Below are 12,798 nucleotides of genomic sequence, written 5' to 3'. Positions count from 1 at the left end.
GGGGAACGTTGGAGTCTGCCATCACTGGAGCAAGCAAGCCTCCCTGTTCGCTTCAGTGCATGGCTGCCGGCCGCCATCTTGGCTGACAGTTAATTTGCATAAGGATATGCTGATTAGCCAATGGGAAGGGTAGCGGTCGTACGCTAATTACCATGTTTCTCTTTTATTAGTGTAGATAGCCAAGATCTGGAAACACCCCAAGTGCCCATCAGTAGAGGAGTGGATAAAAAAGCTGTGGTTTATACAATGGAATACTATCTGAGCATAAAAAGAAGGAAATCTTACCTTTTGCAACAGTATGGATGAACCTGGATATTATTATGGTAAGTGAAATAAGCCAGTCAGAGAAAGACAAATACTGTGTGATCTCACTCATATGTGGAATCTAATGAACAAAATAAACTGATGAACAAAATAGAAACAGAGGCATGGATATATGGAACAGACCAACAGCTATCAGAGGGGAGGGGAGAAGGGGGAACTGGAAGAAGGTTAAGGGATTATCCATAAAACATAAATACATAACACCTAGACACAGACAACAGTGTGGTGATACCCAGAGAGAAAGGGGAGTGGGGGTAGGTTGTGTATATGTGTATATGTTCCCCCACATCCTGCGTGGTTCAAGGTTCAGAATCTGGAAGAGGGGACGCACACAAATGAAAGATACTAGACAAGAGATAATAATTTGGAAATTGGGGGGCCAGGTGAGAGCCCATCCCAAGAGGATGGATTCCACTTGTGCTCAGTCCCCACCATCTTTTTATTCAGTTTGGGATAGGCAGGCAAGTTTCAGTAACAGGCAGACTACCGTATCAGTAAGGATTTACACGACTATCTGGTGGTGAAGTTGCTTCAGCTACCATTGTCTCCACTAAACAGTGGGTGCATAGCTCTGAGCTTTGCCAGGGCTCCAAGGGTCACTAGGCTTCCGGGCTCCTTGTCCACACCTCTCTGCTGGAGAAGACAATAGGCGGCTTCCCACAGTAGGTGGAGGTGGGCAAAGGGGGGTGGAAATGGGAATGGAAAGAGACTTTGCTTTGGGAGTTAGGCGCGCAGGCAGTGTGCAGATATTTTATTGAGTTGTACACTTGAAACCTGTATGGTTTTTCGAACAAATGTCACTCCAATAAATTAAATTTTTAAAAAATGTGAATGGGTAAAAAACAAACAAAATCTCCCCTCTGCACTCCCATTTTACACCTCCTTTATAGTGTATGGGACAGATGTAACGATTTAGTTACCTAACTCCTAAGTTAGTCCCCCTCTAAATACGAAGACCGTCTGTTTCATTAAGGGTGGCAGGGGCTGTGGTTCCTGTGATTCCTGCGACGCAGGAGTGGGACCCACCCGGGTGACCTCAGGGGTAGGAGTGAAGCCACCAGAAGCGGCGACAGCACCCAGACCACCTGCACCGCTGACCGGACTACAGACCAGGCTGGACGGGGTAGCGCCGCCCAGGAAACGTGACCCCACAACGGGGCTCCCCTTCCGGTCTCAACACCATTCAGCTTCCGGCGGAGAGCGTACAGCAGCTACTGGGACTGGCTTAGCCCGTAACAAAGCGGGACGGGGTAGCCCCGCCCACGGGGGCATAGCGCCAGGGCGGAGCTTCCGGTTACCAGCCCGCCGGGCGGAAGAGGTGCGCGCTTCTGGCTGTGTGCGAGGCGGCCGCACACGCCTCCGGAGTTCGGGGCCGGACCCGTCCCTCCCGGGCCCGTCCCTCCCGGGCCCGGGCCCGGAGAGCCCGAGGAGCGCGGCTGCCTCTCCTTGCGGGACGCAAAGGGACACACGGAGTTGAAGTGTGGCGGGTGAGTCTGGCGGGGCTGAGGGAGGCGGCACCCCAGGCGGGGCACTGAGTGGCCAGGGGGACGGCGGGAGAAAGAGGGAAGGGAAGGGCCGACGAAAAAGTGTTCTGAAGACCAAGGGAAGGAAGACTCAGCAAGAGCGGAGTGTTCCCCTCGGTTAAATGCCATTGAGATGCCTTGAGGGATACTAAGGCCCAGATGAGGGTATTGGATTCGGCTAAGAGCCCTTTGTAGGGACATCGTGCCCCACTTACACTGAAGCCCGGAAAGTTTCAGATTTGGCAGTAGAGACATCGTTCAGTGGTTCTCAACCTTCTGGCCCTTTAAATACAGTTCCTCATGTTGTGACCCAACTATAAAATTATGTTCGTTGCTACTTCATAACTGTAATGTTGCTCCTGTTATGAATCGTAATGTAAATATCTGATATGCAGGATGGTCTTAGGCGACCCCTGTGACAGGGTCGTTCGACCGCCAAAGGGGTCGCGACCCACAGGTTGAGAACCGCTGGTTTATACAGGCGAGACATGCTTACTGTCCTCCCGTTACCTGCTTTCAGGATAACGAATGAGTCCTTTAGAATTTCAAAAGGTAAGTAATTAACCCAAAACAAACTCTTGGCCTTTATAGGTTCACTAGTTTAGATCTATGGTAGATAGTATTCTTTTTGATGTTTAAAATGTCCCATTTTGGGGTCTCTGCCTCCAGACCTACCCCGTCCAGTCCATGCTAACTGATTACTAAGTAAAGAGTAAGGGGTGTAAGAGAACAGTCAGAAAGCTGGTGTGATGGTCCAGGTGCCGGAGATTGAAACCTAAACCATTCAGTACCTTGGAGCTTTAGTACATTTGTGGATGAGCATAAAGTACAACCAACCTCCACATCCGAGTTTGACGGAGTAGCTTATATCACACTAACCCTCTGATTGATAGTGAGTATAAAAGCTGAATAAAATACTTAAAGCAACTGAAGGTATTAGAGAAAAATCAAGTCAGACAAGACTTGAAGAAGGAAATTGCTGGAGAGAATGTGAGAGCACTTAGGCAAGTCCCACATTTGCGTGGGCTTCCCGCCCCCCAGAATATTTGCTAAGTCTTAGAGGGAGACCAAGCTGAAAGAGGTGGCCAGGGCTTGTGGCCTTTCAGTTGAGCTGGGAAGAAGGAAGTTGGAGTTCACAGATGCCATGGCGTCTGAGATATGATAGAGAAGTTTCAGCTCATGAAGGCCAGGGACTCTTGTCCTGTAGAGTATAAAAATTCCCATCACATACACATAAGGCTGTTTCATCAAAAACGCAGAAGGAACATGAGCCCTGGCCTCTGGTAGGAAACACAGCAGGATCGTGAAGGACTGAGACTAGTTGGTAAAGATGCCTGTTTACTTTATTCTAATTAGGAGGCAGGAGTCCAGTCCTGGACTCTGGTGCTGCGGGGGGCGGGCAGGGGGTCGTCTTCGGGGATGGGGAAGACCACTCTGACCAGGAAGGGAGTACTGGACTGGGTGGAGGGAATGCTCTACTATGACAGGTTCCATGAAGTCCTCCTCTGAGCTGCAGAGAACTGTACCAGCTGATAAAGATACAATTTGCTGATTGGATTGCCATGATTGGCCTGGCACCCAGGCCTCCATCCAGAGATCCTGGCCCAGGCAAGAAGCTCTTGTTCTTCCTAGATGGGGTTGATGAACTGAGATTACTCTGTGAGGAGCACACAGAGGATCTGTTAAGATGGGGCAGAGCCTCGGCCGATGCCCCTCCTACTGAGCAGATGGTGTGACCCCACAGCCACTGCCCAGACCACCACAACCCCCTTCATGCATTCTCTCTATTGTACTCAGCCCAGGCGTCTGGGTGGCCTGAGGATCTGAGGGGCCCGTGCTGTTTAGCTGCTGAGAGAATCTGAGAACAGGAAATCCTGTGTAATAAATTTCAGACACATGAACTAGATTTACCATTTCCTGAATGTAAATATGAAGTGTTTCAGAAAGATGATGACTTTGAAAACTGTAGTTTTATCCACTTGAATATCAGGGGTTTGGGCAACTATTTTTTACTCTCAGGGAATAAACAGGAATAAAATATATTCACATCTCTTCCTTTGGAGATCTGAAAAATCTACTTGAAAACTTTGAAAGGCACAATCCAGTTTTCAACCTTAACAGTACTTTCTTCTTTGACCTCCAAAGGTGAAAAAGTTCTCATATAAGATGTCACAGAGTTATACAGTTGAAATTACTGCAATGAGTAGAAGGACAAGGATATCAACATTTTCATGCAGTAAAAACACCTACCTAGTTCTCTGAGGCCCAAAATGAGGAAGTTTGTGAAACAAGCAATGGATTTGCCAATGGGCATACCAGTGTACCAATCCATTAATATTTTTTCCAAATTAAATGTCCAGAGTTTTGCTTTCCATATTAAGCACTGTCATTTTGTGCCGACAGTAGCTCTAAATTTACAGGGAGTATTCAGGTTAATTTTTTTCTCCATGCTTCCTCCCAGCTTCCTGAGTTCCCGCTGTTCTTTTTCCCCATGAAGATCCATGAGACACTCCTCAGGTGAGTTTTAGTCCATAGCTCATATTTCAGTCTCAGAAATAAGTCCAGGCCTATTTAGAGGAATCAGTAACAGTGACCTCTGCTCCTGCCTACCTGTCTGACGGATGACCTCCCTCCTGAGAAAATCACATCCTGGGCATGCTGAGACCTTGGGTTTCCCCTGCCTGAAGCTCGGTTCCCCCAGATGGGCTCTTCTCATCATTCTCGGATTTCTATGATGTCACCACTTAGTTTAATGGAAATCTATCCCCTGGGAGCCAGGAGAACCGAGTTACTGCATGAATCTAATTTTTTTTTTTTTTCCTGCAGTTTATCCAGTCACTTTCCCAGGGCCTCACTGAGCTGCTGTGTAGCTCCAGTGGCAGTTGTCCAAGAATTCCCAGGACTGAGGGGTTTCCCAGGAGGCAGACTGGAATGCCAGAGCAGTCCCAGGCAAACTGGGACAAGTTTGTCCTCCTCTTAACAGTGGAGTTTGTAGTCTGTGAACTAGTACATGTGTGAAGTTCTTTTCCTTTTTAGGAAATTCTGGGCTGTTAACAATAAATGTGGGAAGGTATCTGAGGAAACAACTCCTGTAATTAAGTGACAGCTTCATGTAAGCCTCTCTTCTCGGAGACGGGGAACATTAGAGCAAGAATTCTCTCAGAGCCTTATCTTCCCTAGGTATGACAGGATTTTGTGTCGTTGGATAGTAAACTGTCCTTGAAGCTAGTGTTTTTAATGCCATGGTTCCATGTTTTTCTCTTCATTTGTTGCTGAGCCTCGAGGAAGTCTTATGGGCCAGTGCAGTGACAGCTGACAGATGTGGCACTAAGAGCTAGAGGAAGTGGTGACATGTGGCCCCTTAGGCCTTCCTGAGATCTGCCAACTCTGGTCACTGTTGAACTCAATCATCTCAGATTTTTCACTTTTAGCTAAACATGATGTGCTTAATTTTCATTTTTACTGAGATGGTTTTCCCTCATAGTTAGTGTTTTAATGTTATGGGTGTCTTTTTTAATTATTGCTTCCTTTTTTTTCATTTTTTAAAATTTTATCCTAGTAAAAAATAGGTTGCTCTCAAAGTTATTTTATGTCTCTCTGTAATTACTTCTGTGAGAAGGTTCATCTTCTCCAGACACCTTTTCATCTGAAATCAGTAGCTATTCTTTCTTGTATTTTGGTGACCAAACACAAGAGTTTGTTTATTTCATCCAAATTACTTCAAAACCCAGGAAACAGGTGTGCTTTAGGAAACGGGTAAACTGAACTTTTTTAAGGCTACGTTTGTTCATAGAAATTCTTTGAGGTTCTTACAGAAAGCTTTGCAGTGCAGTTGTTTGCCTATTAAAGTCAACAGTTGACTTCCAGTGTTCTACTTGTGATGGACGTTTCCTGTTCTTTCAGGATCACCTAAGTGGGTCGGAGCATCCTGAGCACTAGATCATGGTGGAGACGCCAGAATGAGAAGGTGCAAGAGTTCTGGTCCCCGCCGACCAGCCACCCGGGTGACCCATACTAGGCCCAGGACAGGGACCACTGTGCCCACGGCTGCCTCCGCTCCCACCCCACTTCGCCCACAGAGGCCCCCAGCTAAGGTTGGTGTGACCTTTGAGGATATCGTCGTGTGCTTCTCCAAGGAGGAATGGTGCCTCCTTGATGAGGCTCAGAGACACCTGTTCCTCGAAGTGATGCTGGAGAACTTTGAACTCATATCCTCTCTAGGTTGCTGCTGCGGAGCAGAGGATGTGGAGGCACCCACTGAACAGCATGTTTCTGTGAGAGTGTCACAGGCAAAGAATCCCAATGTAGCTTTGTCCTCCCAGAAGAGCCACCCCTGTGAGAGTTGTGGGCCAGTCCTGAGAGACATTTTCTACTTGGTTGAGCAGCAGGAAACACAACACAGCCAGAAACTGTTGAGGTGTGGGGCATGTGCTAAGCAGTTTTATTTCAGCACAAAGTGTCCCCAGCACCAGGAGCAGCACGTGAGAGAGACGCCTTTCATAAGAGGTGTGGACAGGGCCTCATGTGCCAAGGGCTGCCGTTTCAATGTGTTCCAGAAGCCTTTTACCTGTGGGGAGATTGGGCAGCACGTTCTCACCAGCTCAGGACATATCCAAGAGCAGGCTGCTCACACCACAGATCAGCCAAGTGAAATGTCAGCATCTGGGGTGAGTTTTCAAAGGAGAAAAAATGATTACCCCAGGAAAGAATGTAAGAAAGCCTTTGGCTGTAACCAAACACTTGCTCAGGACCATGGTGTCTGTACTGGAGTACAGTGTTTTACGTGCCGTGAATGTGAAAAATATTTTACAAAAATCTCTGATCTCCTTAATCATCAGAAAGTTCACACAGGAGAAAGGCCATACAAGTGCAGTGAATGTGGAAAATGCTTTAGACAACACTCCAACCTTATTCAACACCAGAGGGTTCATTCTGCAGGAAAGTCTCATGAGTGTGGCAAATGTGGGAAATCCTTTAGCCAAAGTTCAAGCCTCATTCAACACCAGAGAGTTCACACTGGAGAAAAGCCATATGAGTGTGGCGAATGTGGGAAATCCTTTAGCCAAAGTGGAAGCCTCCTTCAACACCAGAGAGTTCATACTGGAGAAAAGCCATATGAGTGTGGTGAATGTGGAAAATATTTTACCAGAATCTCTGGCCTTTATCGTCATCAGAGACTTCACACTGGAGAAAGGCCTTATGAGTGCAGTGAATGTGGGAAATCTTTTATCACGAAGTATCACTTGCGTTGTCATCAGAGATGTCACACTGGGGAAAGACCTTATGAGTGCAGTGAATGTGGGAAATCTTTTATCAATAGCTCTGGCCTCCGTTGTCATCAGAGATTTCACACTGGAGAAAGGCCTTATGAGTGCAATGAATGTGGAAAGTCTTTTATCACTAGCCCTGGCCTCCGTTATCATCAGAGATTTCATACTGGAGAAAGGCCTTATGATTGTAGTGACTGTGGGAAAGCTTTTACTTGTAGCAGTGGTCTCCGTTATCATCAGAGAGTTCACACTGGAGAAAGGCCTTTTGAATGCAGCGAATGTGGGAAATCATTTACCAGGAACAGTCACTTGTGTTGTCATCAGAGAGTTCACATGAGTAAGGCCTTATGATTGCAGCAAATGTGGGAAATCTTTTACCAAAAACAGTCACCTGTGTTGTCATCAGAGAGTTCACAATGAAGGAAGTTTTTATTTTTTTATTTATTTTTTTAAAATATATTTTATTGATTTTTTACAGAGAGGAGGGGAGAGGGATAGAGAGTTAGAAACATCGATGAGAGAGAAACATCGATCAGCTGCCTCCTGCACACCCCCTACTGGGGATGTGCCAGCAACCAAGGTACATGCCCTTGACTGGAATCGGACCTGGGACCCTTGAGTCCGCAGGCCGATGCTCTATCCACTGAGCCAAACCAGTCAGGGCATGGAAGTTTTTAGTGTAGGAAACATACAGGGGTTTTTTTGTTCATGTTAACAACACTGGAGGAAACTGAGACCCCATTTTTCTGATTTTAATCTCATACATCAAAATGTCAACGGTAGGGAGATTGTCCTTAAAGTTTAGTTATGTGGGAAACGTGTCTGTGTTGCACTTTCTAACCTGCCCAGAGTTCATGCCAGATTTATGTCACTGCAGATTTCTGTGGCCGAAGCTAACCACTTCCTAGTAGTAGGTCTCCATAGTTTGTATCAGTCACCATCCTAATGTGTTCAGGTGAGCTAACTTTGTTCTCTGATTTGTTGGAGGAAATTAGGAGTAGCCTGAGCCCTTATGAGATCTGCATTTCCTCTATTCTGACTAGTTGGTGCATGGGCCTGACCCAGTGTTGACCCCAGAGAACATCATCTGAGTTTAGCTGGCAGCTTGCAGAAGGACTACCTTTTCAGAGACATGTTTCCCTAGATATCTGTGATGAATATTTCCATTGTCAAAGTCACCAGTGCAAGAACTGCCAGGTCCATGTCCTTTTGGTTTGTAAAATAATGAAGGCCCTTTTGTTTAAGTCCTCTTTAATCTTGGATGTTTTATTTACTGTATGGGGTAGGTTATAAGCAGGCTTGAGCTCTACAAGCATGAAGAGGTGCACAACTTTTATGGGGTCTCAAACTTTCTCTGCATCTGAGGGGACGGTATAGTGCTGAAATTAGCTCACCAGTTTTTTCCAAATTTGCATTGCTGCCCACATCCTCCTAGGAAAGACTGCAGGGCTCTGATACTCATGTGAAGCCTGGATGCTGTGAGTTTTAGGAGACAGAGATCAGGTTCAAGAGGAGGCAAGTGAGCCTGACCTGCGTGGCTCGTGGTTGAGCATTGGTCAAGGTTCAATGCCCAGTCAGGGCACATGCCAGGGTTATGGGCTCCATCCCCAGTAGGGGTTCTGCAGGAGGCAGCCAATCAATGTTTCTCATCATCGATGTTTCTACCTCTCCCTCTCTCTGAAATCAATAAAAAAATATTTTAAAAGGGGGGGCGGGTGCAGGTGTGACAACCTCAAGTGTTTCTGGGAGCAGCATGATTTTTCCCTTGTTCATAGGTTATGCCAGTATTTTTGGAGGGAATCACTTTCAAAGATCTTGCAAAGGACTATGTGTCCTAATATCTACAATTCCATATGTGATGGTCACTTGGGGTAGGACAATAGGGGTTAGGGGAAAGCTAATTGCTACAGAATCATGCCTAATAGGGATTGTGCATAATTCTTTATATGGAGATATGTTTCTTTTACCCTTGTCAATAACTCATAATGCATTGTCTGAGTCAGAGGATAGGTGAATGTTTAACTTAAAGAAATTAGGAAGTTGTCATTTAAACCAATTGTACATTTTTGCATTCTTCCAGCAGTGTGTAAGGTATTCAGTTCCTCCACATCCTAGAGAAGATTTGGTTTGGTCATTCATTCTTTATGTAAACTTTTTTTATAACTTTGTCATGCTATCTCACTGTTGTTGGATTGCATCTTTCTAAGTAAGGGTTTACGGTGAACATTTTTTCAGATCTGCGTTTGCTATCTCTCTATTTGGTAAAATGTCTGAGCATATGTTCTACCAAAACTATAAATTTTGGCAATTTTCTTTAACAAAAGATCAGTGAAACAACAAAAATGAAGGTGAGAATTTCACTCATTTTTTGTCTGTTTTGCTTTATAGGATAAATATTTTTCATACTGGAAAACAAATAAAATCAACAATTGACTCAAGATAAGGGTCTTACTTCATTCCTTTGGATGTGAATATCCAGTTTGCCCAGCACCGTTTATTGAAGAGAAACACTCCTTTCCTGACTGTGTATTATTGGCTCCTTTGTCAGAGAGGAGTTGGCTGTACATGCATGAGTCTAGTGCAGTGGTCGGCAAACTGCGGCTCGTGAGCCACATGTGGCTCTTCCACAAAATACCGACTTCTGCGCATGGGCCACAAAGTTTCAATCGCACTGTACGTGCGCTCCCGCACGTGGTATTTTGTGGAAGGGCCACACTCAAGGGGCCAAAGAGCCGCATGTGGCTCGCGAGCCGCAGTTTGCCAACCACTCGTCTAGAGGACTATTTGGAAAGAGGTCATTCTTTGGGACATCATAGGGAGCTGCAGAAGTTATCAAGATGAGGCACTAAGGAGAAGGGGAAAATGAACCAGCTTGGAACTGATCTTCACAGTCAGTTTAGAGGAAGCACTGCAATGTGGAAAGAGCCCTGAGTTGAAATTTGTGCCATCTAGATGACCTTTCAAAGAATAGGAGCTCCTTTCACCATGAGATAAATACTGTTTCTAAGAAGTAAGGTTATTGAGCCTTTAAAATTGTAAGACAGTGGCTTACACACTTCTCGTTTAGTTTCCTCCACATTGCCATGATGTATTAGTTCTGTTATCCCCATTTTTTAGAACAGGAAGCTGAGGCGTAGCAGGGTGAGCTAAACTGTCCCAAATCACAGCTAATATGTGACACAGCCATAGACTGCTGCTCGGAGCTTCTGGGTGAAAGACACTTTCTTCCTCTCAGTTCTGCTGCCTCATTGTCAGCCACCGTCCTACTCTGTTTGTGTCTCTGTACCTGTCCTTCTGTCTCTATACCATGAAAATTGTGTTCTTGTCCATTTCTCATAGGATACCTTCTCAGCCTCCTTTTGTAGTTAACAGTTTTCTGCCTCTAGAGAACAATACCCCATTCTTCACTGTGTATGATGAGCAAGTTCCTCTTTTCCTCTTCTCCTGCAGCCATTTTTCATTGCACTGTCCCCAAATGGCATAAGCACGGGAGCCCCTCCCTCTCCCTGACCTGGGGACCTCTGTGTGAGGTATGGGGCAGCAGGAGAGGACGGCAATGGTAAGGCCCCATCTTCTCACAGATGGGCCCCCCTGCAACACAGAGACCATCTCTCCAGAAGACAGCATCATCAGTCCAGCTGAACATACAAAAGGGAAGTTCACCTTTACCAGTAATCCCAGAATTTCTAATAAAACAGAAATGTGACACCATTTTCACTTAGCTCACCTCCTGATCCAGCAAAGATGAAAAGGCATGCTAATTTCCGGTATTGGTGTGGGTGTGAGTCAGGTGACATATGGTTGTTCTTGGGATCATAAACTAATAAAGCCTCACTGGCTGACAGCTTTTTAATTTTTTTAAAACCTTAAACACACAAAAAGAAAAGAGAAAAACAAAAAAACCTTAAACGTATTTGCTTCCATTTCACCCATCAATCCAAATCCAACTATTCTCAAGAAATAACCAGACAAATTGTAAAATGAACATTAAAAGATAATGATTATATTATTGTTCATAATACAAAAAAATTGGGAGGAGCACATAAATACAAAAATGTTTTCAAAAGTAGATAAATTAGTTTGGGTACATCCATGTAATGGACTGCTTGCTTGCATTAGCAACACAGTTGACCCTTGAGCAACATAAGGGTTAGGGCACTAACCCCCCCCCCCCCACACACACACACACACACACACTCCTTCATAGCTGAAGATTTGGGTGTAACTGTTGACTCCCCAAAAGCTTAACTACAATCATACCTTAGTATCCACAGGGGATGGGTTCCAGGACCCCCCAGTGGATACCAAACTCCATGGTTCAAGACCCTTATATAAAACTAGAGGCCTGGTACATGGCTTTGTGGGGTCCCTCGGGCTGGCCTGTGCCCTCCCACAATCCAGGACCCCTTGGGGGATGTTGGACTGCCGGTTTCAGCCTGATCCCCACAGGCCAGGCCAAGGGACCACATGCACCGGGCCTCTAGTATGCATATGAGATCTTTGGTTAATCTTTTCCGGCCCTCCTCCCTCCCCCGTTCCCTCTGAGATTCATCAATCTGTTCCATGTTTCCATGCCTGTGCATTGAGTGTCTGCCCCCTGGTGGTCAGTGTGCATCATAGCTACCAGTCGAACGGACGCTTAGGCTTTTTTTTATATAGACTAGAGGCCCAGTACACGAAATTCATGTACAGGGAGCAGGGGGTGTCCTTCAGCCTGGCCTGCACCCTCTCCAATCTGGGACATCCCTCTCACAATCCAGGACCACTGTCTCCTAACTGCTTGCCTACCTGCCTGCCTGATTGCCCCTAACCCCTTCTGCCTGCCAGCCTGATCGCCCCCTAACTGCTCCCCTGCTGGCCTGATTGACACCTGACTGCTCCCCTGTCGGCCTGATCACCCACAACTGCCTCCCCTGCCACGACCCGCCTCCTCTATGCGAGCGGTAGAGATGCCAGGACGGGCCTCCACCATGCCATGCAGAGCTGCAGGACCCCCAGGCCTCACCACACGGAGCAGCCTCCGGGCCCCGCCTCTGCTATGCGTGTGGCCATCTTCTGACGGCCATCTTGTGACGACCTGAGGACGTGACGCCACCTAGGCTATTATTAGTACAGATGACATAGAACAGTGCCTACAGTCACCCCTCCACATCTGCAGATCCCCAACCACAGATAGAAAATACTGGAGGTAAAATGGCGGAGGTTTAGATGGACGTGTCGGTGCTTTGTGCCAGAGCAGATAAGGGGGAGCAGCTGAAACGGGTAACATACAGCCCGAATAAGCAGAGGAGATTCAGCTGAGAGACAGTCTGCAGCCAGGAAAGACAGAGGACTCCTAGAAAATGGGGACGGTTAGAGATTGAGGCTGAAACCTCCCCCGGGGCGCCGGCTCAGCCGCGAGACCGCGCCATCTTGAGTGGTTGTTACCAGCATCCAGAGATAGGCTACTAACCTGGAGGCAATAGCTCTCAAGCAGCGCGACTACATGAAGTCAGATGAGCCCTGCTTCTCCCCATGGAAAGATTAGACTTCCCCCAAAGGTGCGGTTTGCAATTCAGGTTGGAGAGAGGAACGCGCACGCGCGGGGGGAAATCTGCACCCCACAAAGTCCGCGGACGTTGGGGCCAGCGTGACCCGCAAGTGGGGAAGGGCTCCCGCAGGGCTGCTGGCAGAAGGGAACA

General features: G+C 46.7%; 1 pseudogene; it reads left to right on the top strand.

Annotated features, from left to right (window-relative positions):
- Positions 1-1,630: 1,630 nt before the first annotated feature.
- LOC102241057 lies at positions 1,631-7,537 on the top strand (annotated as a pseudogene).
- The last annotated feature ends 5,261 nt before the right edge of the window (positions 7,538-12,798 follow it).

Source organism: Myotis brandtii, unplaced genomic scaffold (genome assembly GCF_000412655.1).
Source record: "Myotis brandtii unplaced genomic scaffold, ASM41265v1 scaffold4, whole genome shotgun sequence".
Taxonomy (NCBI): domain Eukaryota; kingdom Metazoa; phylum Chordata; class Mammalia; order Chiroptera; family Vespertilionidae; genus Myotis; species Myotis brandtii.
Note: the sequence above shows the minus strand (reverse complement) of the source record. Positions and strands in the feature narration are given on the sequence as shown.